This window comes from Lagopus muta, chromosome 6 (assembly GCF_023343835.1).
Source record: "Lagopus muta isolate bLagMut1 chromosome 6, bLagMut1 primary, whole genome shotgun sequence".
Lineage (NCBI taxonomy): Eukaryota > Metazoa > Chordata > Aves > Galliformes > Phasianidae > Lagopus > Lagopus muta.
The window spans coordinates 46,026,998-46,054,761 of NC_064438.1; the positions used below are offsets into that span (position 1 = coordinate 46,026,998).

Sequence of the window (27,764 nt, forward strand, 5' to 3'; positions counted from 1 at the left end):
TGTGTAATTAACAGAAGTCTGAATTATTATCACTTTCTCCTCTGTATAATAATTCTGCATAAAAACATGAGAAATGGCTCTCATTAAAATCTCACAGTAGATCAATCTGCAAAAGGGAGTGAAACATTAACATGAAGCATTCAAGATGTGCAAATACTGCAATTAATTAATTAAAAGGATACCAGCACCAAAAATAGTCTGAAGTCAGAGGGATTATTTAAGAAATAAACATACCTTAAAAGGTAAGTTTGTTCTTCCTTTTTTAAACGGCTTTTCAAAGTCCCGGAGGATCTTTGTTTTTATATTCTGCTTTTATCTATTTGCACTGAAGAATCATTCTAAATAGCTGTGCTTTATTCCTCTGTATTCATCTCAGTGGAGTAAGTGATAACTTGGATGGATTCAGGAAGCTATAGCAGAGCAGGGCTGATGGGGTTTGCTTTTGTCCAGTTTTAAGGTGCTTTATGTCAAAGTATGGGCACTTTCAGCCAAAGGTACCTCTACTGACAGCAAACAGAAGCAAAACAAGAAGCTGAAAACTCCTTGTGAAAACCAAAATAAACAGGCTCTACCAGCCTTCCCAGTTCTGGGATTCTGGCGAACAAATAATAGAACAGAAATGCCAGGAGTTACTAAAATCCTGGCTTGTGTCAAATTCCTCAAAATGCATTTATTCAAGCACTGTGCAGTATCATGCCAATACTCACATTCTGCCTTTTTAGAGTATTTGATAATATTTAAGGGCTACTTTGGCTGCTGTGCAGTATTCAGTCCAGTTGGGTCCTGTGTGCAGTGCAGTACATAAGATCCAGGTGTGAATCCTATGAATATTCAGGTTGCATTGCTTTTATTAATGCTTGGAATTTAACACAGGGAGGGAAATCTCCACTTCATGTTCAAAATACAGCTTTAAAAAAACAAAGAGCGAGAGAAATTTTTGTTGTACATTATGAAATAGTAATGTAATACACGCCCAAGAGCTTAACAAAACTGTAGTAAGACTAATTTAGCTAGTGCCTGTCTAAACCTTCATTAGCATACTATTATGTTTTCTGCCCAGTGGGTATATTGCGTGTTGAGAAATTATGTGAATATCCAACAGTAAGAGGCGTTGCTGCTTAAGTTACTCTAGAGCTTTTTTTTTTTTTTTTCCTTTTTGTTTTTACTGTGGGTGAGCATGCTTATTGAGAGAAGGATTTCTGGCAGATGATCACCCTTGGGATTCAATGAATTCATGCATTGCATGTCCTATTTGCACGCGGCTGTACAGCAAGATTACTGTTTTTCTAACAAGGTACCTGTTTGAATAGAGACACTATTCAGTTCCACTGCCTCTCGGAAGACCTTACCTGTCTTTCAGGGCAATTAAATGTACACACGGATACGACTTATTTAAGTAGAATTCCAGGTGCAGGTCTGTATGCATTCGGTGCAACACGCTGAGTGGTTTGTAGGTTGTGCTAGTGTTCTCAGCACAGAACTGGTCCTCTTTCCATAGAAAACCAATGGGCTTTGCTACCCATGTTAGAGGAAGGAGGACCAGGCCATTTGCTATTGTGTGTAATCTGGGTTCAGTATTGATGACCGCCCCAAAAGATGTAATAGGTACCACTGTTTCTTGCTCTCAACCCCCCTCTCCCCCCCATATTTTAGGTCAAGATATCACTTTTTATATCTGTTGAGATTACTTATTTGAATTCCACTTGGGTGGTAAGAAATTCATTTCAAAACAGGTTTTTCTTTTTCTAAAGAACAAAAGGATATTTGTTGTGTGTATTTCCTGCAGTGAATATGGCTGTGCTACTTGCTAGGAATCCGCATTTACGGGCATGCATTTTTGATACAGATACATTGAAATGCTATTTTTAGTCCTAAGGTGACGTAAGGAAGGGAGTGTGACACTACTAGTACGTGGTGAATTTAAACAGCAGCTAACTCTGCAACAGGGAGTTTTTGCTGTGTATCTACTGCTACTAGCTGTGCTGATGGAAAATATAATCCAAATCAGCAAATGTAGGATGTTTACTTTTCTGTTAGTGAAAGTAGAATCACAGAATTGTTAAGGTGGGAAAGGGCACTAAGATCACCTAGTCCAATCACAGACTAACCAATAGAATTAGATCCACTAAAATTTCTTTCCAAATAACTTGTGAATGTATGAGCAAACCTAACAATTAGTGACCACAGTCTGTGGCCTTCTATCTTCCGTTATTCTGTTAGAGGTTAAATTGGAGTAAAATGGCATTCATTTAAAAAGGAAGAAGAACAGATTCAAATGTTTTGTATTTTACTGACTGTGCTTATCATTGGCTGTACGATTTTCTTACTGATACAAGTTTTGCCAGCTATGACATACTAGTCAGATTTGCACACATGAGAAGTACAGAAAAACGAGATCAGTTGCATATAAGATATTAAAAATGATTGTAGTAATCAAGTAATAATAAAATGATAAGTGTAATATCATATTGAATGGATGTTTGAAAGATTTTTTAGGAATGCTATGTATAATATAAATAAATAGAACCGTGTGTCTGTTTTGTCATGCATCTGGGGACTAGTTTTGAAATAAGGTATTCTCCTTTTGGCTAGATTAATTAATTGCTGATAATGATCTGAAATTGCATTCACAGAAGCTCAAATTCTCATGCATGCATTATATGGTATTTAAACTAAAAAGGCAAGAAATCAATTCCATTGTTTGTGTTGCAATTGACTGAATAGTAATTGAGACACAGGAAATTGAAAGGAAATTGAAGAAAAATTTCCAGAAAATTTATTAGCAAGTCATCTTCATGAGCTCTTAATTAAAATTTAGAACATAATTGAATTATGCTTTTTATTTCATACTCAATAATTTCCAAGATCTGCTAATATCTTTGCAATTATGTTAAAATTACTGTATCCTTTATAGACAGCATTGCTTTTAAAATTGTATTTCCATTCTCAGATGGCTCCTACTGGAGAAGGTGCAACTTGTAATCAGCGAAGGAACAGTTTATATCAAGTATTTGATTGGGATGAAGGCCAGTGTTTTGATAAAAGTGCTCTTTCACTTGCTTCCAGTGGCAGCATCTGAGTGAACTGGGGAGGAGGCTTCCCCTGACACTCAGCTGAGAGCCCATAGGACGGCCTGCAAGACTGCCCCCAAGAAGCAGCTCCCAGGGGTGACTGGGTCCTGGCTTACTCTCTTTGATTATTAGGCTCATAGGACACTCATTTTCACAGGGGGTAACAGTACAGTTGAAAGGATAGAAAAGTGGGAAAAAGATAAGCAGAGAATGGAATAGGGACTGAACATATGCATTAGTCAAACTTTTAAATGCATAATAAAAGCACTTATATGAGATGAAACTCAAGGTTTGTATAAGTGAAAGAGATGTTATACTTGCTTTCTGTAATGCACTGAATTTTATCTCAACAACTTTGCATTTTATAAACAGCAACATAAAAACAATTACACAAATGTTTACACCCCCAAGCCCCCCTCTGCCAACATTTCTGTTATTAATCTGATGCCAGTTTGCTTTTGTTTTGAAATCAGCAGTTATTGACTAATTTCCTATCTCTGGTTGTTTGATATTATTGCTTTGTCCTTCAGTTGCCCTTGCCTAGCACTTTTTATGAAATGTACTCCAGTACAGTACTTTAGTAGTGTTTGGTATTCCTCCTTACAAAAATAAAGTACAAAACAAGGTACATTAAGGTATTAATAATTTGTTTTCAGAGTTTTTAAAGATTTCACAGATGAGGATAAAAGGGGCACTAATATGAATAATGGTAAATAGGAAAAAGAAGAAACAATCACAGCTTATGTTCAAATAAATCTGTCTTTGCTACGTATATGGTGAAAAAATGTTTATGTAAACACAATTTCTTTGTAAGAATTTGGGAAATCTCTCCAGCTTTCTCTGTTGACTGAGTCTAAACATTCATAACTTTTCCAGGCTTGCAACCTTGCTGAGCATATGCTCTCCTTGAATCTCTTCTCTATGCATTTCTCTATTTCTCAGGTATTGCCTACCTGAGATCTTGTGCTAACTTCTCTTTTCTAATATTTCATAAACGATTAAATAAATTCAAATGAATGTCTCTTTATTTTTTCTTGTTCTTTTAAGTGATCTTCTTCCCCAAATTGGAAGGATTTGTCTGTCCTGTCAGGTATACGATCCAAGGAGGTATTTCACCTTCTCTGTTCTGTAACCCCATTTTGACCAGAAAAGGAAAAAGGAGCACTGAGACAGTTTGTAATCCCACCACAGGAGCCAGATAAAACAGTTCCCCTTTGTTTCTACACCATACAACTCAGTTCCTGAACCAAAAAATCTAACTTTGGTTCCTTTTCATTTTACAGGCATTTACGTTCATCCCTATAAACAAATAATTTCATACTTACTGTCCAGTTGTCAGTATGTGACAAAGTACTCCCTACAAAGAGACACAGATGAGTAAAAGCAGATTGAAGTTTTTAATCTAGAAAGGGAAGAGACTGAGGAGATAGCGAATTTTAAATACATAAAAACTAGTTGCCAGGTGGAATTGATCTTTGCAAATAGGACAAGAAATATTGTGTTTAACTTTGCAGCAATGGAGCTTAGAAATACTCTTTTTATAGTTACAGTAGCAAGGCACTGGAATAAATTGCCTTTCAAAACCATGGAGATTCCAGAATGAGACTTGCAAGCACTGGTTTGAAAGTCATTTCCTAAGACTAGTACGTGGTTGATGGATCCTGTGGTGAGACAGAGATGGGTTAGCTCTCTCTCAAGCCCTTCTTTTTGCTATTCCTTTGTTGCAGGCATGTAAACTTATGGGCTAAAGGGAGCAATGTCAGATACGAGCAGTGACGCATAACAAAATACATTATTTACATCAACCATTGCTATGGGAAACCTTTCTGGATTTATTCCTACCCAGCAACAAAGAGGAGTTTCTATGAGAAATGGTCAGAAGTAATGTCCAAAGTATTAGAGGTGATTAAAAGGCAGTGAATGAAGCCAAATTAATCGCTTAAATCAGTGATCATATAAATCAGGAACACATTGTGTTTATTATGTTAACTCAGTGTTTTTAACCTGTGGTTAGTATGCTGTGGTAATGTAGAAGAAGAAGTATTTACATCATGGAATCACAGAATCAGAATCACAGAATTACATGGGTGTAGGTGAACGATAGGATCTTTTCCTTACCCTTCTGTATCTTCTTGCTAGGAGACTGAATGACCTTCATTTACTAAATCAATACTGAAATTCCCATATTTCTCTGTAAGCTGTGCCAGGGAGGATGAAATGAATACTTGTATACGTAGACATATTGAATAAACTCAAAATGTTCTGTGATCTGCATCATATAGCAGCTCTGCTAACTGATCTAATGGCCCTTTCTGAGATTTGAATATTCAAGAAAACATCTTGTACTTCTGAGAAAATGCAGCCAAACTATAGATCTTGCTTTATAACGTATGAAAGCAGTATGAAAGCAGCATGGTGGGGTTAAACTACTATCAGAAATGTTACTCTTTTGCCTGAGATAACTTGTTCCCCTTTCACCAAGACCCAGTTATTGCCATTTGGATAGCACACAAGATGCAGGTTGAATTTTTCAAGGGGAGAGTCATCTATTTATGTGACTGCCAGCTAAGACATTTCTCAGGACCTTGCCCTTTAGCTTGTCCTATCACTATAACCGAAATAAAGAGCTGATGTAGCTCAGTTCTTTGACGGTAATCACACTTGAGTAGTTTGGCCAGGATCTGATGTTACACTTAGTACCAAATCCCAGGGAGAGAAATTTTGAGGTCTTTTCATTTCTTACATCTTACTTGGTCAATGAGAAGACAGCTTAGTTGGTGCTGAGCAAATGCCATGATCTGTCTAAGGATTTATCCAATATGAAAGCACAAGAGCAATGGCTTGCTTTGGAAACTGTTGTTTCAGAGATTTTTTTCAGACTCTCAAGCACAGCAGTAAGCTGAAACCCTGCCACAAACTGCAGTGGTCAGGATCTGTCTACTTGGCATTGCAGGAATTCTTTAGAGCTCTAAGAGGAGTCCCTCAGAGCCAGCACCTGTTATTCTGTCTCTTTTATAGGACAAAACTAAATGGTGTCATTGCTACTTTTCTCTCCTATGAGCAAATTAAACACAACATCAGAGAAAGCAGTGGAAAGTGTTGTGTCAGAGAGCTCCATTTCGCAGCCTCAGAGACACGCATCCAGGCAATTCCTCTGGATAGCAGCTCGGGCTTAACCTGTACCCTTTTGGTCACAGGAACATCTGCTCTGTCTGAAGACAAAATGCTAAAGAGGTCAGAAACAGTAGCGCATTCGCCCTGCTGTCACAGTGCTTATGCGGACGTTGTTAGACCCATCCACTGGCACAGCTCTGGGAGCCGCTCACTGTAATTCCATCTCCGCCTGGAGAACCAGAGGGTTAACCAGCGTCGCTTTCCAGCAGGGAAGCACCGCCCGCTCCAGCTGTGCCGGGGGTTCCCAGGGCTGCCCCGGCCCGGCTCGGGTCTGCGCAAGGCGGGGACAGCCACCCTCTGCTCCCTGCTGCATTAGCGGGTTTCGCCCTCTCCTAGCAGAGCGTCCCCGGGGGGCGGCTGGGAGATTCCTGAGGAGAGCAGAGAGCCCGGAGGGAGCGGCAGGAGGAGGCGGGCGAGGAGAGCATCCCCTCTCCGCTGCCGCCGCTGAAGCCGTGCAGAGCTGTCGGTGTGGCTCCCCAGAGTTAGTTGCTCAGCAACAAGGATCAATTAATATGCTTTGCAGAAAGTGCAGGGGAAGCCCGAGCTGCTGTCAGCGAGAAGGCAGGAGGCTGAGGGTAATTCAGGATCCCACCCGAGTCTGACACCCCTTCACTGCCACCTCATCCCCTTCAACCTCCCGTTAGCTACTGTTATTTATCCCTTTTTTATTTTTTTTATTTTTATTTTTTTGGCTTCCCAAATCCTTCAGGCAAAGCAGCTCCTTGCTTCAGAACTCCACTGCTTCGAGGGTTTTGCCTTTAGATCTCATCTGTATTATGGGGTTATTTGTCAATCTTTTTCCAGCGCTCTTCTAGTTTAACATTTGTGCTTGTTGGGGAGGGAAAGGGACAGATGATGCTTTAGTCAGATGGTAAAAATGATTCTTCTGGATGAGGAGGGTTGCTTGGTAACACACAGTTGAGTGGTGGTATTGAAAAGGCATCATGTGTGAATTGGGAAAGTTTTCGTCTCTCCTTTATTACAGGTAATCAGCACTGCATATCTGAGACTGAGGAGATAGTACTGGTGGTTGTGAAACACGTAGACAATAGAATAAATGAGGAGCTGGTCTTTTTTTCCTTTTTCAGCATAGCAATTTCAGGACTTCAATAAGGTATTCTTTTCTTTTTCTTTTTCTTTATTTATTTGATTGTCTTTGGAGTCCCTCTGATGACGCCACGAATCTGGGAATGAAGAACTTCTTCAAGCTGATTGGAAATGGCATTGCGGAGCTGAAACTTAACTGGAGGAAATATATCTCCCGAAGAAGGAAATATAATGCACTTTAAAGATCTGACTTCTGGTGAAAAATTCAAGCCTAGAGAAAACTTGTCTGCTTTGTTTGGAAGAATGGGTTGGACAATTTTCTTCAGTTCCACAGGATATCTGAGTGCCATGCTGAGCTTGATCTCTGCAGCATGCTCTGTGCTTCTCATCTCTTCCTGATGCACTGCATGGTAAGTCCTTTTTTTTTTCCTTAATAATAATATTTCTGCAATGGTGAGAGCTGAAAATGCCACCAATAACCAAATGAAAATTGAAAAAATATAAAAACCTAACAAAAGAAGGTTTGTTAGTGTGGTTGTTTTCCAGGAGCAAGTGTCCTGATTACTGCAGTAGCTTTGTAAGATTATTTCTGTCATTTTTCTTGCTTTTTCGCTCTGTGTGTTTGCGTGTGCGTGTTTGTGCATACCTATGTTATCAGCTGCACTTGCACTGGAGCACTGGTATATTTCCAGGCTAAAGGGGATGTTTTGGAATTTGCTCTGATATTTCTCTTTTCCTCCCTCTATTCCCCTTCTTCTGCCTCCCCTTCCTCTCTGTCTCTGTCTCTCTGGGGTTATGGTGCTACACTTTCCCTGCACCTCAGTTGTGTACTGACCGCTAGAAGGGAAAAATAGGGAAAATAGGTCCTGTAGAAACACAGAAACATTAATGAATCTATATTATCTGGGTAAGAAGCTATAGAAAGCTTTACAATGTCTGCTACCTAAGGTGAGATCTGCAGGTACAAAATACTTACCTTCTGTGGGGAACAGGTATCAGATGCAGAATTGGATGCTGTTTTAAATACACAGGGAGGAAAATCCTTTTACACATCAGAACGCCAAAAAAATGACCAATATGAATTTTGACAATGTTACTTTTGATGACCTAAGTCACAGTAAAAGTAAGAAAACCTACTGTGATGTGGTCTTGTATCAGGTAATTTCTGTCATTTACTAGATATACAATGTAGATATACAGTCCCAATACTTGTGTATTGGGAATAATTATAAATGAATTCAATGAATGTTGTAAGATTTTGCTTGTAATGTGGATGAGAGGTGGTAAGTAAGTGCAAAGTGATAGTATTAACTAAATACTCAACTCACTATAACTTATGGCCATTACCTGGAAATTGCCAAGCAGATCAGGAATTATAAAGTGAGTGTACTGAGACAGAAGAGCATCTTAGCTTTCAAGAAAGCCTAGTTTCTTCGGATTCCTGTTTGAAAAGTGTAGGATAGAATGAAAAATAAAAGAGTGTTGATGGTAAATATATGTATATTTTCTTCTCTGTTTTGGTTGATCAGTGAGTTTGAAGAGGGGTGGCTGCCCCTTGAGGAGCAAACCAAGGTGAAGGCCTGCCCCTGCCCTGAGGGTGATCTCCATCAAGTCCTACTGGATTTGACAGGAGATGAAATGCTGAGGAGCAGGTTTGAGTGGCAGTTGTCATGGGCTCCCCAGCTGTGGAAAGAGGTGATGAAGTCCTGACTGCAGGATCAGAGAGTGGGACAGGTGCAAAGAGCCAAAGCAAAACTCTGAGACCGGCCAGCCCAAACCAGCTTCCATGGACTTAGTATAAGAGCTTAAATTCTATTCAAAAATTGAGTTTTGTCTAAGATACTGATACTTCCCTTGTAGTGAAGGGACCTCATGAGGTAATTTCTAAAGAGAGAATGGAAATGCAGTCTTTTCATGTCACTACAGCAGGAGAAAACTGAGATGATGCAAATATGCTCCTATAGTGTAGCAGTTTTCAGGTAGAATTCAGAAAAGCTAGACTTGATTTTAAGAATAAGGGTTCAAAGTATATATATACATACAATAAATTAGATTTTTTTCTATATTGTGCTATTTAAAGTGCACAAATATTATAAGAACCAATAAGAAAAACTGAGGAAGGATAACATAACTTGTAGATGTCATCTTCCAATCCTCCCTTGTGGAAGAAGCTCTTAGTTGTGGAAATGGTCTCCCAGCTCTTTATGTGAACAAAGACTGCATACTAAACTCAAATTTCCTATTGCAAATCTCCCCTCACATCAGCAGGTCTACTTCAATCAATGGGACAACTCATATGAGTAAGAACTACTCATGTGAATAAATTAGGAAAGATTTTGTAAGACCAGTCTCTTTGATTGCCATGGCAACAGATTTATTAGGCTTCAGGCGCAATTTGTATTTCTCTTCTAAACAAAATCATTTTTTGTTTTACCCATGTGTATCCTTTCGTCTTGCAATTAGGACAAGAAAAATAGGTCAATTACATTCTTGAAGATCATACAACTGTACAGACACATGGTTAGCGAAGAATTATCAGAGCATGCAAAGTTTACTTTTATTTGTGGTCTCTAAATCCAAGATGAGTGTATTTTTACTAGAAACATTCATTGCCTTATTTATTTATGCGACTCTGTTAATGTTATTAGGTATTCTTGTCAACAACTCTGGAAACTCACCAAAAACAAACATCATTTAAATTATGACTGAACATAAAGAAGCATTCACTATTATTAAGTACAAGGAGACTTACCAAACTACCTAATACATTACATATTTTCATTCTTTTAGTAATACATCATGTTCAGCTCTTTACTAGATCCAGAAACATGTTTATCTTCAGGGTATAGAAGCAAGATGAAGTGATAATTATAACAAACTTCCTAGAGAATATAGATATATATTGTCACAGGAGCCATTAGAACTTGTGAGTTTTATTACACTATGCAATATTTTCTGCTTATAAATGTCTATATTATTAGGATATGTGTTACATAAGAAGTAATATTTCCTTCATTGAACATTATAAAGAACAGTCCATTTTTAGAATACAGTGTACAAGATTTTTTTTTTTTTTTTTTTTTTTGCACTATCTTGTGCATTATGGAAGAAATGAAAATATTAGAAAATGTGAGAATAATAACCTTTAGTATGTATCCAGTACTCTAAAGCAGCAATAGGTTTGTTTCATTAATCCCCAGAATAACAACACATACATAGTGTGAAGATTTGATTCTTTTCTAAGGGGGGTGTAGCTTTGAGAAAGGGGCTTTTGTTCATGATGATCATTGTTTTTAGCAGACATTTCTATCAATGATGTACTGGGACAGAGCTCTTTCTTTAGTGCCATTTCTCATCATTTACTTTAAACAGTCATATAACAGCTTTAATTAGTTGTCTGTGAATTCTAAAGGAAGTGAACGTAATTTCCCTTCCTTTTAGATTACTATTCAATAGGGCTCTGATGTTGAAAACATACGTATTTAATTTCAATCCATGGAACTCTTTCATTAGATAAAGTATGTGAATTAGAGCTTGAAGTGTCTACATTATCAGAGCAGTTACGCTGAGTAATGGAAATACTTTCCATATTTGCAACAACTATTCCTAGTTGAGAAAAAAGTACTTAAAAAATCGAGCACATAAGAAGTTCCTGTACCTGCAATGCCTTGAGTGTTTTTGATTCGAGAACCAGGAAAAAATCTGAGATTTTGCTAGGCACACAAAAATAATTTAAAAATCTGAATCTTAAGGTTTTACTGTTTAAACATAAACACGGGAAGAATACACACATCTAACGAGAAATTTCAATTGATCAGCATCGTTCTTTTCCAGAAACCAGGATAAGAAATTGAAAAGGCAAAGGTATTAAAAAAAAACCCTAAAAACTCATATGTGTAAAAATATGACACATTTCATTTCAGCATTGTTATTCAGACTCTTTCGTATTTTAATAGGAAATTCCAAAACTGTTTTTCTCAGTGATGAATTGCAGTATTTAAAATTTCTTTTTTTTTTTTTTTTTTTCTTCAGGGAAATATATATATATATATTTAATACTAGATTTGTCATAGCTGTCCCAATATTTATTGTCTCTTACAGGTCAGCTCTTTAATTGCAAGCTCCCTGAAAGGCCAACTTCAGCACTACCCATTGCATAGCCCTATATTGTTGATACTGAACAGCAGTTCCTACCAGCTCTATGGTAGATGTAAGTTCTGATTGCAATTCCCTGTTTTAACTATTTTTGTGTCTTCAGAAAAAAACAGGCCTCTATTATGCTGTGAGTTTTACAGATACCAGAGGAGGTAGTTTCTACTACAAAGGGCTTTGTGAGGCCTTCCAAGTGCATGCAGGCAAGGAGTTGAATTAGTCAAGTATTAATATCTTTATTAAATAGATAAGGAACTGAGGAACAAAAGACTGCCGAGGGCTAAACCGTCAGGGAAGAGTTCTCAACTGAACCCAAATGTCCTCATTCTCAGTTCATCACTGTCCCTGCAAGGTTGTTCTTCGTTTTCTTCATTTTTTGCTTAATGACTTGCGTTTGGACTTTTAAGTTAATACTAGTTGAAGTATCAAATCTGAAAGGGAATTACTGATGCATACTTCCTTTCCAGTGTGAGACAGTTGTCCTAAAAAATTATTTTTTCTCTCCTGAGCTGTTCTGTTTGAATGTAACCTTTAATTATGTAATTGGTTTACTACTTGGGGGAAATGCATCCTAGATCAAACAGCAAATTCTAAATAGTAATGTCTTAAACGCCCCATGTATGCTCAGGTGTGTACATGTGTGTGTATTTGTTTATGCTGCCTGGATTTAATGATGGCTTTGAGGACTATGGGTAAATGAATGAGATTTAAATACAGGGCAGCCAGGAGGAGCACCTTCATTCCCTTATCATCAGCAGCAACGGTCCACAGGGTCATCCCCAGCCAACCTTAGCTCTCATTTCTATCTGCAGATACAATAAAAGAGATTCTGAAAGGCGCTCCCATTCAGGACAGAAATGTTTTGCATTCTGATTTGGATATTGAACTATATAAACGTGTTTTAACTTCAAACACACAGATCTTTAAGAAATTTTCATATGTACCATAATTCTTTTTTAAATGACAGAAGATCCAAATACTTGTTAGGATAAAAGCATGGTGTTTACAGTGTTTACATATTTCCTGCAATATTAATAGATGAGGAAAATAAATCTAATGATTATGATAAGATAATTTTTGAACATTGACAGGAAAGGTGGATTTTAGCTGGCTAAGAAACATTAGAGATGCTCATATATATAATTTTTATTCAAAATAAGATCCTCAAAAAGAAGAGGCTTGGTGAGAAAAGTTGATTAGCTAAAGGGACCAGTAGATATTGATGCAATTTGATTGCAAATTGAATCAAGAATGTCTACTGCAGCTCTTTCTGAGAAAAAGAATGGGGCAGTGCCTGTCCCTTATTTAAGCTAGACAGCAAGCAGTGGTGTGACTAGAAAACAGTCTTTGCATAGTCTGTTACTTGTTCAATACGGAAATTATTGAAGTGCATATCTTCAACCTCTGACTTCTAAAAATTTGGGACTTATCACTTTACAATAAATAACACAGGATATGGAAAATCATCTCATTCTACTTCAAGTAATGCCGTGTTGGAGTTAAGAGAAATAAGAACTTCACTTTGACATGTGCCAAAATCTAACAATACTTTGCAAAGAGAGGTGATACAGAAACAGGTTAAGAGGATCAGAAAGTTCCTTTAGGGAAGGCCAATTCAATGCTTTAAAACCAAGTCATTTAAGCTGTTCAATTCAGAAAATAGATGACAAGGCTTTTTGTTGAATTCTGTGGCCTGTGTATTGTTGGGATTTGTTTTTTACTTTACATCAAAAGCAAAAATTGGTTGAAAAGTTTTGGTTCAGATATTCATAGCAAAACAACAACAACAAAAAACTGACTATAGAATCAGTAAAATACTTAGTAAAAGACAGGATTTTGGAAGAGATTTTAAAGTATTTGTAAAAGTTCTTTTTAATGGATGACCTCTATGACACTTAGCATATACCATTTCTGTGCTGTTGAACAGTGCTTGTTCTACATCTGTATTTATCAAAGCTGGAATTCCAAGATTTCCCTTGGAAGAACCATTAATTCTGCCAATGTCATTTCTGTTTATGCTGGGTTCCTGTATTTTGATTAAGTAGCAGTTGGTTTTTGTTACATCAAGGTGCTCTGGAGTTTAGCATAGCTGGATGTTTTCTCTGATTCCTCAAAACACTGTTATGAAAATGTGCAACAATCTATATTATGCTGGAGCCACCCCAAGGTATTGTTAACTCAATGCATATTATAAAGGGAACAGTGTTTCTGACATGACTTCCTACAATGCTCAGGGTGTTTTAATGTGTCATATCACTGAGAGCATCCTGAGTGTGGAAAAATCCGATGTTCCTTCCTTTTTATTATGATTTTAATAGCATTTTATTATATTATATTATATTATATTATGTTATGTTATGTTATGTTATGTTATGTTATGTTATGTTATGTTATGTTATGTTATATTATATTATATTATATTATATTATATTATATTATATTATATTATATTATATTATATTATATTATATTATATATGAGTATGCTGAGGAAAGGTTGGTCCATTACTTTGACTCATGACTGTGATTCCTCAGGTCTTGCATCTTTCCTTGCACTTTCTTAATGAATTGTAAGGGATTGCTGGAATCTTTGGCTCTAGTGGTTTCTCAACTCCAGCCCCAAAATCAATGCAAAAGATGTTTAATGCACAAAGACCCATCTGCTCCATCCGTGCATGCTTAACACAGAATAATTCCAATCCTACTCATTGAATTTTAGAAATCTAGTAAAAGACCAGAAGTTACATATGCAATGTTTCTGCAGAGGAGATAGATGAAAAGCATCACTAAAGCTTCATGCTCTTATAAGCAATAGTAATATTAATAAAGCGGACATGACAGATATTATAAAGAAGACCCTACAATCAGATTCCTTTCCAGTTTCTAACCTGGATTTCAGTGTATATATGAGTATGTGCAGAAGGCACATCTGTTGGATATCAGAGAGATTTTAGCATCAGAAACTGCACTGCACTCTGCTTTGCTCCTCGTTCCCACCCATGGCTCTTCTCTGGAGCCTCACCTGGAGATGCAGTTCACCTGCAGAAATCAAGTTTTACATGAAGAGAGAAAGAGTCTTTCTTGATCCCTGCAGGTTAAGCAAGGGATTAGTAGCTGATGCAAATAGAATCAATAAGCAATTTCCTTTGTAAGACAAGGGCAACCTTCTTGACATCAGTTCTTTAGTGGTAAATGCCAGGTGTTTTTATAAAGTTGCATGGGTTACCATGTATCTTAAGAATCCAATAGCATACACTCCTTGCTCACACATCCTCATCAGGAGCCTGTCCAGACTCATCCTCCATTGGCCCTTCCTGTGTCTACCTCAGCCCATGCAGGCACATATCCCTAATACCCATGACAGTGTATATGGGTACATCTGTCCATTGCAAGTATGTATGAGCTGAGCCTCTCTCTCTTGTGGTCATGCATCCATCCCGCCTGCAAGTTCAGCACAACTGTGATTATGTTGTCTGTTGTGCTCCCCTAAGATCCTGATCTTTGCTCCCCTGTGATTTACAGTGGAATATTCCTCAGCCTTGGGTGGCACTGCTAAGAACAGGTCCCTCAACTGTATAAGTGATGTGTGCAAATACGATGTCTCCTGGGAGGCTAAATAAAATAGACAGTACTCCTTGCCAGCCACTGCCATGTCTCACTTTCTGCCTTGGTTTACAAGCTCTGCCAGTATGGTTTTGAAGCCTGTATCTGTTATAGATCCTCTCTACTCCCCACTGCTAAGTCCAAGATCTGTGCATAGGACTCAACTTTCACACGAGCATTAGCACAGGATAGCTGCTACTGCACTGAGAAATAGAAACTACTGTCATGCAATGAGGTAAGATGCTATGGATAGTTGATTTCATAAGAGATTTGCAACAAGGTAGGACTTTTCCACAGTGCATTGCACACGAGCATGTGTCCACCCTGCTGGGGTGAGCACTACCATCCTACTGGGTACTGTCACAGCTGGAGTGAATTTAGGAGCCAGAAAATCTGCCCTTCAGATTGTCGCCCAGCTCTCTGCAGATGCACATGGCTGGACTGATGCTGCTATCTGCTTCACACCTACATCTCCCCAGTCTGGAAGTGCAATATCTCATCCCTTATTCTTCTTATATAACATGTAAAGATGCTGAGTTCTCCCAGAAATCAGGTTACAATCACTGTGTGATTCAGCTTCCAGATCTGTTCAGCGGGGTCACTGAACCTTGCTTGTGTGTCCCAAGGTGAGGATTAATCTGTTAATGTTTGTAAAAAGCTATGTAAATGCTCTGTATCATGCTGACAGGTCAAGCACTGCATTGCTCACTGACTGCTTCTCCTGGCAGTGTAAGATATATGCCAAACAATGTCTGTGCTTTCTACTGATGTTCACTGATCTATCTTGACTGGCTCAACCCTCTCAGGATTTGGCCCTCCTTAGCCTGCTGATAGGTGATACAGCACAAATATGCAAGGCTGCTGCTTTTCCAAATAAATTTGAATGCAGTAAATACATCATTGTATGCTTCTGCAGGACCTTAACACTCAGGACACTTTAGTTCTCCTGAAGAACACATGGAAAGTGAGGAAGGAAGCTGGAGCTCAGTCCCCTGTTTAGCTGTGGGCAGGAAGGTAGCAGTAGTAATTTCTTTTAACTGTAGGCAAAAATCAGTAGCTAATTTCACTGGTTAAATTACCAGGTACTGGATCCTTGTTATTAGTGTTACACACGGATTTTTATGTTGATTTTTTTGTATGAATGCATAATACTTTGATCATCTTTCATGATTTTTTGCAGTGAAGGTCATTTGCCACTGATCTTTGCTGATGTCTTTATGGGTATATTTAAGTTTTCCCAGTCTATGAAGGCTGCTCCAAAAGTAATGCCTCCTTGTTTTATTATGTTTGCCCACAATATCAGAGGTGGATATTGGTGATATGAAAGTAAAGGCTGAACATTCTCACCAATATTCTGTTCCATTTCTTTTTTGCCATACAATCGATGGCAGCAAAGGGGCAATCTGACAAAGTGTCATCTAATGTGGAAGTGTATATCAGGCAAAGATGTGGAATTGAATACCTCCATGTTCCATGCAGAAAAAAACTGTACCATTGACATTTGCTGACACTTGCTGAATGTTTATGGAGACCAAACAGTGAATGCAAGCAGTGAGGTGGTTGGTGTTGTGTTTCAACAGTTTCAACAGCAACTTGAAAGACAAGCCACAAGTGTGAAACGCAGGGTCTTGTTCATTCCCAGTGAAAGTACATAGCTAATGGTGGTGACTGTGTTGAAAGATAATGTGTTTTAGTTGAGAATTTGCTCTATTAAATACTGTTATTATGATCTTTGTATCTGTTGTATTTTCCATTAAAATAAATAGGAAGCATTACTTTCAGAGCAAGCTGTATAGATAACAATGCTGCTGAATAGTTTAGGAGCTGTTATCAGCACAAGTTGTTACTGAGTGAAATCAGGATATCTAAAAGGAAGGTACTTTCTGTGAATCTTTGTTGCTTTGTGATCCTCTTTGAGGCTACTAGAGCTAGAATCTCAATGTGTGGGTCATTTTCTGGGACTAACGTAGAGATATGGTGTTGAAATATTCAAAAGCAGTTATGAAAAGTAGATTTTTTGTTTTTCTCAGTGTTGTTCGTGCAAGGAACTTTTGCTTTTAAGGCCTGATCCGATTCCTTTTGGAATTGGCGAGAACTGTGTGGCTGTTTTTTTCCACAACAGCTTTCACTCCAGCAAAGTCTACATGATTGCCATAGCCGCAAACATGAACAGGCTCTGGCTGTCTTTACTCAAAAATCTCTTTCCTTATTTGTTTTTTGTTTTATTGCTTTGGAGTAACAAAAGCCCACATAAACGCACACAGCCTGTATCGGTCCAGTGGTTTTAAATGACAAGTAGAGGAAAGATGGTAGGACGTGGCCTTTGGGTTGCATTTAAGAGTTGTTGCAGGATGGTGGCTGCTCCTCAGACAGATGCAGGCCCTTTGTACTCTCCGAGAGACTCTTGCTCTCACCTGGCTTTGCTGAAGCTAACTTGAGCACAGTTTAGTGTGCAGCAGTACCGTGACTGCAGCAGAGATGTAGCCCATGTCATTTATAAATGACTGCAAGTTGGAGTAGGAATACCTTGTTTACGGCATTGTTAAAAAATAGAAGGTAAAATTATAATGAAACAATTAAGTCCAAGTAGATGTAAATGTCTCTTAGATAAGAAGCCTACTAATGTCCTAGCACTACAATTTGGACCATAATATAACAAAGAACAACAAGAAAATATTAGCATTTACAAGAAATAAAGAATTAGGAAACAGAAGAAAGGCAACAGAGACTTTGCTAATGGAGGGATTATGGCTTTTGAGACCATGCAATGTGACACCTATGAGAAGCAGTCAATTTTGCAGATTTAGCAATTACCACCTGTCAGGAAGTGCATGTACAAAAGATATTACTGCATGTGTGGCGTGGGTGAGTTTCTCCCTACCTGACTGTGAAGCGTGTTGAGGGTGACATAGCCATCATGATGGCTGAGCACGGTGTGTGTGCAGATGTTTATGAGAAATCTATTCTGTTCTTCTTTACTTGCAGATACCTGCATGTGTCACAGTGCTGTGCATTTGTAAGTCGTGCACTTCTCCTCCTCAGTAATGCTTACTTTAGCCCCAGGGGAAGTGCAGCTGTGACCATAGTGAATGACTTCATCAGAGGAGGGAAGTTACCCAGCCTTACTGACAGATATTTATGAAGATTTACCCAAGGCCAGCCTCCAAATGCATTTCTGCAGAGATACTTTTGACATTTGTAGTCCAAGAAGTGCTATTCAGAGTAAAACACTGCCAGTGGGTTTTCATAAAAAGCTTGTTTCTTGGATTGTCTGTGGGGGTTTGAATAGAGCTCTGAGTTGTAAAGCCCTCTTGAAATATCTCTACCAGCCTGTATCTGTCTTCCTTTCCTCTCCAGACACAGGGACCTTCAGCAGTGCTTTTTGCTCTGAAGTTACCTACAGCACCCCTGCCTGTGGCTAATTCCTACTCAGGCTTGCACTCTCCAAGCAATCCCCAGTGGACTGGGGAAGAAGGGAAAGAATTGGAATCAATTCAAAGAAAGAACTATGAACTATGGGCAAGAAAATATAAGCAAATGCAATTGAGATGCAGGCAGACTTTTTTTTTCCCATAGACAGATTTTTGAATAATAAAATGAATATAAATATTGGACTTTTGGAAATAAAATACTTACTACTAAAATCAACCCACAAGCATATACTGTGAGAAACCTTTCTTCTTTGACACAGCTGTCAACCCTTTGGAGATTTTAAATTGGAAATTGTCTAGTGTAAATCTTAGTTTCTACTTAAAAAGAAATATCAAGAGCATTGAGCTTTTGTCTAGGGTTTTTAAAGCATGGGAAAACTAATATAATTTCTGTACTAATGTGGAGTTATAAAATTTCACATCCTCCAATTTTTGTCAAAAAATGGTTGTGTCTTTTGATTCATGAGATATTTTGCCATATAACACTGTCATACACTTTCTCTTAAGAAAAAAAAACAGACAATTCTCTCCTCTGGACTATTTGACGTGACTATTTCATTTGTAACTCAGTCCAGAGCTGGCTATGTTTCAGTCACCAATGTCTTCACAGAATTTTTACATGAATTATTGGGCTGTGTTCAGTATCTAGAAGTCTAAGGAGTTGAAAAGTATGGTTCTAATGTCTGACTGCAACTTGAAAGGTTCTTCAGATGCATAGCCAGGCATAACAATGACCTGATTGTGGTTGCAGCAAAGCAATGCCCATACTGAACTCAACAGAAATTAGTCTGGGTGACAAAAGGATATCTCCTGTCAGATCCAACACATGTGCAGCATGGCTTCCAGGTTCAACATGAAAGAATGGTTTTAGAGGATGAGAAGAACAAGAGTCAGCTATGTTAACCATATCAGTGGCATTTGGGAGTAGCTTAGAACTGATAGGACATGCATAATTGGACGTAGTTTGAATTCTTAAGTTATACAGGCTTGTACAAATGCTTTTAGCTAACTAGGAAGTCTTTGGAAAAAAATGGCTTCAAGCAAATGGGAATCTTTTGAAGGTTTCCTCTGTATTAAGAGGATTTTTTTTTCTGAGTTGTGTTAGTTTATTTTCATTCAACACTGATATTGATTAACACTGCATTGATGTCTTCTTAATTAGCAAAATAATATGAATGATAACCAATGAAGAATTTTTTTGTGTGTGCTCCTCCTTGATGTCTCCAGAGCTACAGATCAATTGCTAGTGTTCAGTGACTCCCGCTCAAGAGTGCAGGGCCTGTGGGTGGGTCTTCTTTTATGGCTGACACTTGTACAATGCATAATCTGAGATGACACTGACCCTGGCAGACTTATAGGAATATTATTTTCAGCAGGATAAATTGTTCCTGAATGGTTCTTCAGTGTACTGTGTTACATGCCCAAACATTTTTTTCATCATCTTGAGCATATGTCCTAAATTTCTTCTCTGCTCTTTTTATTGCATGGGTTTGATTGTAGCCAACAGCAAAGGTCAAAAGACATTTTACTGTTTCTATTTCTGTATTTCTGTTAAGATGAATTAAATTGTTGGTGCCGTAAAGTGACTTGTTAAAAAGCTTATGCTGCAAGACTTCAACTGGTATAAACTGAAGCTGAACTGCATCAGTTTGAACCAGATGGTCCAGAGAGACTATGTGGTCCAAAGGGTAGGGTATTGATAGAAACCAAGAAAGAGAGTTTGATTCCCTGAAGCCAGGGAAGCTCCAGGATTTTAAATAATGTGTTCACCTTACTCTGTCTCAGTTTTTTCCTGGATGAGTGGTGGAGTGGCTCTGTATTTGGAGTTATTTTGCACTCAGTTTTTCAACCGGGTGGTCTTATTTTCACATCTAACGTTAGTCAGTAAAACTGCCTGTTCAGTCTGTGTTATAGGCAGGTTCTGAAGTCTAGGAATGCTGTGGTACCGCTGTGCAGACAGTTATGTTTACCACTGTCCATGAGTGGTAGAATGCGTAATTTCTCAGTCCATAATTGAACCAGCACTGTTTTTTACTTCAAGGAGAGCTCAATTTATTTCCTTCTTAGAGAAGGAAATCCAGCTTCATTTCTTACAGTACAAAAAAATTCAGATCACAAATTTCAGTTGAAACTAATATTTATTTCAGTACTTTAAATTAATTCTCAAATGACCTTTGGAGATATTTGGCCCTCATTGTTTTATAGTTTTTTTCTTTCTTTGTCTGCTTTGGTTTTCTGTTTGGTTTTTTGTTTGTTTGTTTGTTTGCTTGCTCATATTGAGAGGAAGGTTGTTTTTAATGTTGTTATTGTATCATTTAGTTCCACATATGTAACTTTTGGAGTCCTGTACATCTTTTTCTATCCCTGGAACTTCCCTACGCTGTGAGCAGGAAATATTTGAATGTATGATTAGTGTTCATTTCCCAGTTTTGCTTTGTGAGTGAAAGTCCATCCTCCCACCAAAGCCTGAAGAATGTTGTTCTACAGCAGAGCTGCCAGCTTCCTTGGGTTTTAGCTGGTCTCTGGCCACAAGGTTTTTTTTTTTGCTGGCATGCTCATTGCTCCAGCCACCTTATCCCAGTACACATTGGCAGTTTTTTATATTATGAAATGGGAAGAAATGTGGATAAACATCACCTTCCAGGACCATCTGGCTTTTAAAAATGAGTAGAGCCGAACAGATACATTACAAATGTTAGTAAAGTATCTTAACTGAGAAAGCATCAGTCCTATAGGTGTGGCATAACAGTTGTTAGAATAGAAAATATTTCTGTGTGAACAAATAGAAGATTCTTCATTTTGAAATACTTGATTTTGAAAATTGAGATTTACCAAACCGCTGTTTCTTAGCTATGTTGCTCTTCATTTACTTATCACACCAGTTCAATGGGACTTAGAAGTCTCACTGTACTTTACATGGACTGTGGGACTTACAATTGTTTCCAGTGACTAATTTTGTACAATTTGTACAATGTAGTAGAAATATTTTACTTATTATCAGCAGCCTCTTTATTACAAGCAATGTCTTTAAGGACTCTATTAAATGTCAAAAAATAGGGCTAAACTTATCTCTCAGTTCTAGGAACATAAATAAATATTATCTTTCCTCTTAAGAGGGATTTTACGTAAGGTTTTGTGAATAGAACTTGGCTTAGTGTCCACCAAAGAAAAATATATCAAAATATATGTTTATTTCCCTAAATCTTCAGGAGAGGTTACCAATATGCTACTGAATACACTGTTAGAGAGCAGTGAAATATTTTCAGTTTTATGTGTGGCTGTGTTCTCAATTTTATTCACTTTTCATTTGGTCATTGTTTTAAATTAGTGGCACTACATTAGAGGATGTCAGAATGCATCACATAAACAGATAGAATTTATCATGACCTTGAGGCAACATGATGTGTATGCTGCATTATATTCGCTATCCAGACATGTTCCTTACATAGTACAGTATTGACTTCAGATAGGGAAATAACACAGATGGTTATACATACTGTACAGAAGACATATGCAAATAATCTCTTCAAATCTATAGCCAGATCATTTGTAACTTTTTAATACAAATAGGAATTAACTCAAGCAAAAAAATATATAATTAAAAAATACAGATGGCTTTGCTGCATACACAAGGTGACATCCTTTGCTGAAAAATGGAAATCTCTGAATGTCAGGAAACATGTTTTTGCTATGAGGGCAATCAATCATTGACACAGGCTGCCTCGAGAAGCTGTGGAGTCTCCATTCTTGGAGACATTCAAAAATCTTCAAGAATATAACCACACACAAAACTGAAAATATTTTACTGCTTTCTTGCATTTATAATATTTGATTGAACATTGGTAATTCTTCTTAAGGATTTAGGGAGATAAATGTAATAATTTTGCTATGTTTTCCTTTGATGGACATCAAGACAAATTTTATTTGAGCGTGGTCCTGAATAGCCACCTCTTGGTGTCACTGCTTGAGCAGTGAGTTGGGACCAAATGATTCCAGGGATCCTTCCACATATTGGTCATGTTGTGGTGCTGGCCACGCATTGGGCAAGTTAATCATGACATTTTCTGTCCTGAATCTCACTTCTCTGCTGTGCTAGAGAGATGACCATGTGGAGATGAGCTTTCACCTTGCTTGTGTTTTCCCAGCTGTGCAGCTTCCCAGCTGGAAACCCATCCTGTGTATCCCCAGGATCTTAGTAGGCTAAGTATTCACCTCTCTTTCACACCATTCTCACTCTTCTTGCAAGACAAAGGGAGAGCTATTCCCACAGGTCAGTGCCTGGCCCTCCTGAGAATGTGTAGGTTGACCTTCAGCAAATTACTTCAACCTTCTGCTCTATTTCCCCCACCTTCCCATACATCGTTCTGTTATAATTCTGGAATCTGATTGGACTAAGGATCATTCTTGTTGTCTCTGTCTGGTTTCTAGCCCAGACGTCAGCAGGGGTTGCCACATGCTGCTGCAATAAAAATGACTAATGATGATGATAAAAGGAGTGGGAGTTGGTTGCCTGGAGTGCTATCCTACTTTGCTAACTTTGTTTTAGAAACTAGTTTCTTCTTCCAAGTACGTTATTTTATCAAAATTAATTCTAACATATTAAAAGCAGCCAGGGATTTTCTGTTGCCTCACTTTTGGAATACCCATTCTAAAACTTGGAAAGAAGTTTTGAAATTTTCAGAGTTTCAGATGGTGTCTGTTGTCACAGAGCCAATAGCCTGAATGGCAGGTTATTGGCACCTTCAAGTGTTAGCTCCAAATGTGTCCTAAAAGGGGCATTCAATAGAAAAGTGCTCTATTTTTAAATTAGGGCTGAGATAGGTAATAATAACACGCAAAACACTATGTGAAAAGAACATTATCAAGGTTGCACAGCTCAGCACTTGAAACTAAGAAACACTGCAAGCAAAATTGTCCCAACTGCATTAATTTGCCACCTTGCACAGGTACATCAGTCAAAGGCTATTTTTGCACAGGATTGGAGTCTTGCATGGTGTGCAGAATAGATGACGCAGTTTGTGAGTTCAATACCTGATTTACTTTTTGCTGTTCAATGCATAGCTCAAATTCTGCTGTGAAGGCAAAACTATTTCCCGCTGGGGCATTCCATGGAATGTGGAACACATTGTAGGTCCTTGCTGTGTGCAAACACTGACTTAGCTACCTTTATAGTGCCTTAATAACAATTCTAGGTATCATTTTTCTCTTGCACATCTGGTAACCTACAGCAGAAAAGACAAGATTACAAGTATCTGTAATTGTAAGAGCCCAATTTTATTTTTGTTAGAGTACTACCTGCACATACTGCATGAGGCCATGAGTTTCCACTGCAATGGCCAGTGTTCTCTGCTGCAAATACTTATGCCCTTGGGTGCAAGGTAGGCTCATAGAAAATGAAGTGCACAGAGCTGATAACACAGTGCAGTGTTATCAGTGGTATCAGGGAGTTGTCCCCTTCCTCAGGGCAGCATCTCACTCTTATAGACAAAGGACTGCTACACCTTTTTGCACTCTCCAGCCAACTCCATGTTCTTCATTAAAAATAATTAAAAATTCTGCAAACAATAGGCTTTTTCTCTCCTCTCCTATGGCAAATGCACAGTACACTGAATGAATTTGGCGTTTGGTGAATAGTAAAGTGGTTAGTTAAAAACTGCTTGGCAATACACAAACACAAGGAGACTGACTCCATACTAGATCACCTTTAATTGTGTCTTTTATGACTGATCTTTGCACATTTATTCCACAAATTATTTATTTTTGAAAAGCAAATGCAGCATTTTGCTATTCAAATTTTCTTGTCAGCCATCAATGGCATTTCAACTTTCATTTGAAACTCATTTCAAAAGTTCTGCACAGATCGTTGAAGCAGAGAGATTAAATAAACAGGAAAAAATACAATAAATGTAATTTATTTTTTTCAACATATCAATTAAAACCAAGTACATTTTCAGATGCATAGCACCTTCTTCATTACTGATACCAGGCTATCTCAGTAGCAATAAAATTGCTAGCGTGCTCCTTGCCTAAAATCTGAAGATACTCCTGTATTTCACAGATACACTCAGCAGATTTAAATGTGGCTAAAATAATTATCAGTTTCCAAACATCATTTCTGTAACCAGGCAAGTTGGGTAATTTTTTCCAAAAATATTTTCCCAGAGGCTAAAGCAACATCAAACCAAAAAGTTACCATCTTAGGAAGTTATATGTATAAATAAAAATAATACAACTTTCTTGAATGAGAGAATGTCAACTGGCTAGAGTTATTTCCAGTGTCCCTTAAAATAGCTGTACATAATTTCTGAATTAAACATAGCCTGAAGCAAAAATGGTGTAGACTTTGTAGAGCCACAAACTAACAGCTCTTTTCTAAGGGAGCTCATGTTTTATACTCCTCAAGGTTTTGGATGCTCTTCCAGTGCATGTTTGTTTTTTAAGGAGACACTTCTGAGCTCCATTTTGGAGAACTAATCCTCAGGGTAGTTTGATCCATTAGAGGACAAATTGTCTTCTGGTCTTGGCAGAATTTAGAGATAATGTATAGCCAAAGAAAGATAAATGTGCGTAACTTTTTCCTCCTTGTAATATTTCTTAAATGTCTTCTGAAGCAGCTCAGTTTCCATTCCAACATGCAGCGGCGTGAGGGCAGCTCTTCAAATTTCTTGTGACAGAGGTTATGTGCCTTCTGGCAGGTGGGGGAGACCAGTCTTTCACTGATTTTTGAGTATTGTATCTTTCCTCAAACTCAACTTTTTTTCTTCTTAAAAGAGAACCCTGCAGGTTCCTTTGAAGTAGAAAATTAAGTGCTGAGGTCTAAAATGATGGAAAGAGATCCTTTAACACATAATTCATCAAGCTGTTTCAGTTAATGACATTTTTATCCGGGCAAAGATTTTAAGATTTTTAACAGGTATGGGGTTTTTTTTGTTTTTTGTTTTTTGTTTTTTTGTTGTTTTGATTTCTTTTCTCAGAATACACAATAATAAAAATGAGCACTGCCAAACATGACTATTCAAAGTTAGGAATCAAAGAGTCCTCTGACCTGGCCTGAATTGATACCCATAGCATATAACCTGACTGAGAGATCTGACTTCAAATCTTTATTCTGTGATAGTTTCAGGGGTGCAGGAGGGACAGACGTTAACCTTCTTTGGTCTCCCATCCCTCCTGTGTTTTTTTTCTTTTTTTTTTTTTCTTTTTTTTTCTTTGAATGAAAAGTGTTCCCTCGACCAGATTTGGTCTATATAAATGATAAAATCTTTGGAGTAAGAACAGCACATCTTCAGAGTACATAGCACAGGAGCTTCATGGTAATGAAAGAATCCATAGAATGGATTTTGTCTTCTGTTACTCGAAAACCCCTTAGCATGACTGCAGAAGGCAAGAAAGATAACCAAAAGCACGGTATTGATTTTGTATGAGGAACAACTAGAATAGGATTTTTCAGCCTACCAAAAATATGACTACAGGGATATGGTAGGAGATTTACAGTATTCTAGGTGGCTTGCAATTTAAAATACAATTATGCATTGTCCCAGATTACATCATTAGGAATCAAGTGGCAGGTTAAATAAGTGAATAATTTTTCAGATGTTCCTTAATTAACTTTTGAGCTCGTTGCTAGAGGACACTGCATGGAAAACAAGAAGTTGATGTGAATTCAGAAAGTAATTAGACAAAATTAGAGAAAAAAATCCATGAAGGTGCATTAAATCCAAAGATGTTCCCTCTGGCAGAGGGAACCTGCAGATTTTTGGACTCTAGTTAGGTACAGAGGTAAGCATTACTGTATGCTTGTTTGCTATGTATGTTTGGCATCAGCTAATGGCAAGGAGACATCTTGTTAGCTGAGGTTATGCTTTTTCTCACTTGTATCACAGCGTGTTTGTTCTGTACCAGAAATCCTATACAGCAGTCCTGAGAAGCGAGCACTGTGGCTAGCTCAGTCCTGAGGATGGAGAAGAAGCTGGTTGTGAGACACCAAAGACCTGGTGGTGATTATGTTTGTCTTCTCTTCTCCTTCCCCACTGAAGCTACCTCTTCAGGGGAAGGAGCCCTTTGGGCTCTGAAAGACAGGGCTAAGCAGATGCTAGATGAATCTGGGACATGAAGGATCTGCTCTCCACCACGATATTCACAATATGCAACCTTTATGTTTCAACACTAAGTGCTCTGAGCTGTCCTGAGACACGGCACTTAGCTCCAGCTCCATGCTGCACCAGCAAGCTGAGTGCAGTTTTGCACCCACGTGCCTCCAGGGACATAGGCCTTCATAGTAGCTGCAAACAGCAGAGCAATAAATTGTTTGAAACTGGAGCACAAGCATTGTCAGTTGTCTTTTAGAACCAGTACATTTGCACACGCTGTAGAAAGATTCAAGTAAAAAAAAAAAAAAAAAAAAGCATAATTCCCATCATTCTCCCATTCTTATTGCTAATAAAGGGTATCAGGGTTGACTACCAGAATAGTACAAGGGATGAAATACTCTTTTGACTCAAGAAATCTGAAAAGAAATACCTAGTATTTAAAGGATGAAAATGACAAATATGCTGTGGTACCAACTGAGAATGAAATGCTTCTGAGCATTAGCACCGAGCAACCAAGCACAGTGCTGTGCATCAGAAAAATGGATTGTGAACAAGAAATAAGCCACTCTAAATCAATGAGAATTATGCAGAAACTTAACCACAGCTTGGGCCAACCCAGAAAATTCATCATCTCTGGGTTTGTGAAATTTGGAATTTGAATCATATATGCTTCCACTTCTAATTTAAGTAGCTTGCTAGTTTTGATCAATAATCATTTGTTTTTAATAGGGTATCTTATATCAAAGGGAGAGGGCTTAGGTTGAAGGGTGGCCTTTGATCAGTTTCGTTTCTTTCACAAACTAGGACTCATGAAGCCTCATTAATCCTTGCTGCAGGTGGAGCTGAAGGCTATTTGTGAATCTGTGGTTAGAAGTCTCTCCACAGAGGCATTAAATGGGAGTCTGCAGCAGTAGCTTTGTGTTTAAGGATAATTATTCTGATATAAACTGTAGCTTCATTTCTGAGATAGAGATGCTTATATTCAAAATATCCAGTCTCTTTAATAATAGAGCTTAGATATCCTGAGCACCACAGGGTGATGCATGGTCTCAGACACAAATGAGAAGAAGAAAGGAGAGGCAAATCCTCCACCTCTCCTGAGTCCCTTAGCTGCCTGGGGAACAAAAACAGCTGCCAGAGCATCTATGGGACCTTACCCATAGTGGGGTCTAGGGTGAGGCCTGTAATACATTGCTG

General features: G+C 38.1%; 1 protein-coding gene and 1 long non-coding RNA gene across 3 annotated transcripts in view; one reads left to right on the top strand and one right to left on the bottom strand.

The window, feature by feature from the left end:
* Positions 1 to 27,764, bottom strand: part of SYNE3 (spectrin repeat containing nuclear envelope family member 3) — a 254,097-nt gene that overhangs the window by 189,960 nt on the left and 36,373 nt on the right. The gene's annotated exons all lie outside the window — the stretch shown is intronic.
* LOC125695481 (uncharacterized) overlaps positions 1 to 27,764 on the top strand; it is a 145,214-nt gene that overhangs the window by 110,687 nt on the left and 6,763 nt on the right. The window contains exons 4-5 of one of the 2 annotated variants that reach the window (XR_007377971.1): positions 7,408 to 7,702; positions 11,394 to 11,502. This is a non-coding gene — a long non-coding RNA (uncharacterized LOC125695481). The remainder of the gene's footprint in view (positions 1 to 7,407; positions 7,703 to 11,393; positions 11,503 to 27,764) is intronic. The other variant, XR_007377970.1, reaches the window with a different exon arrangement.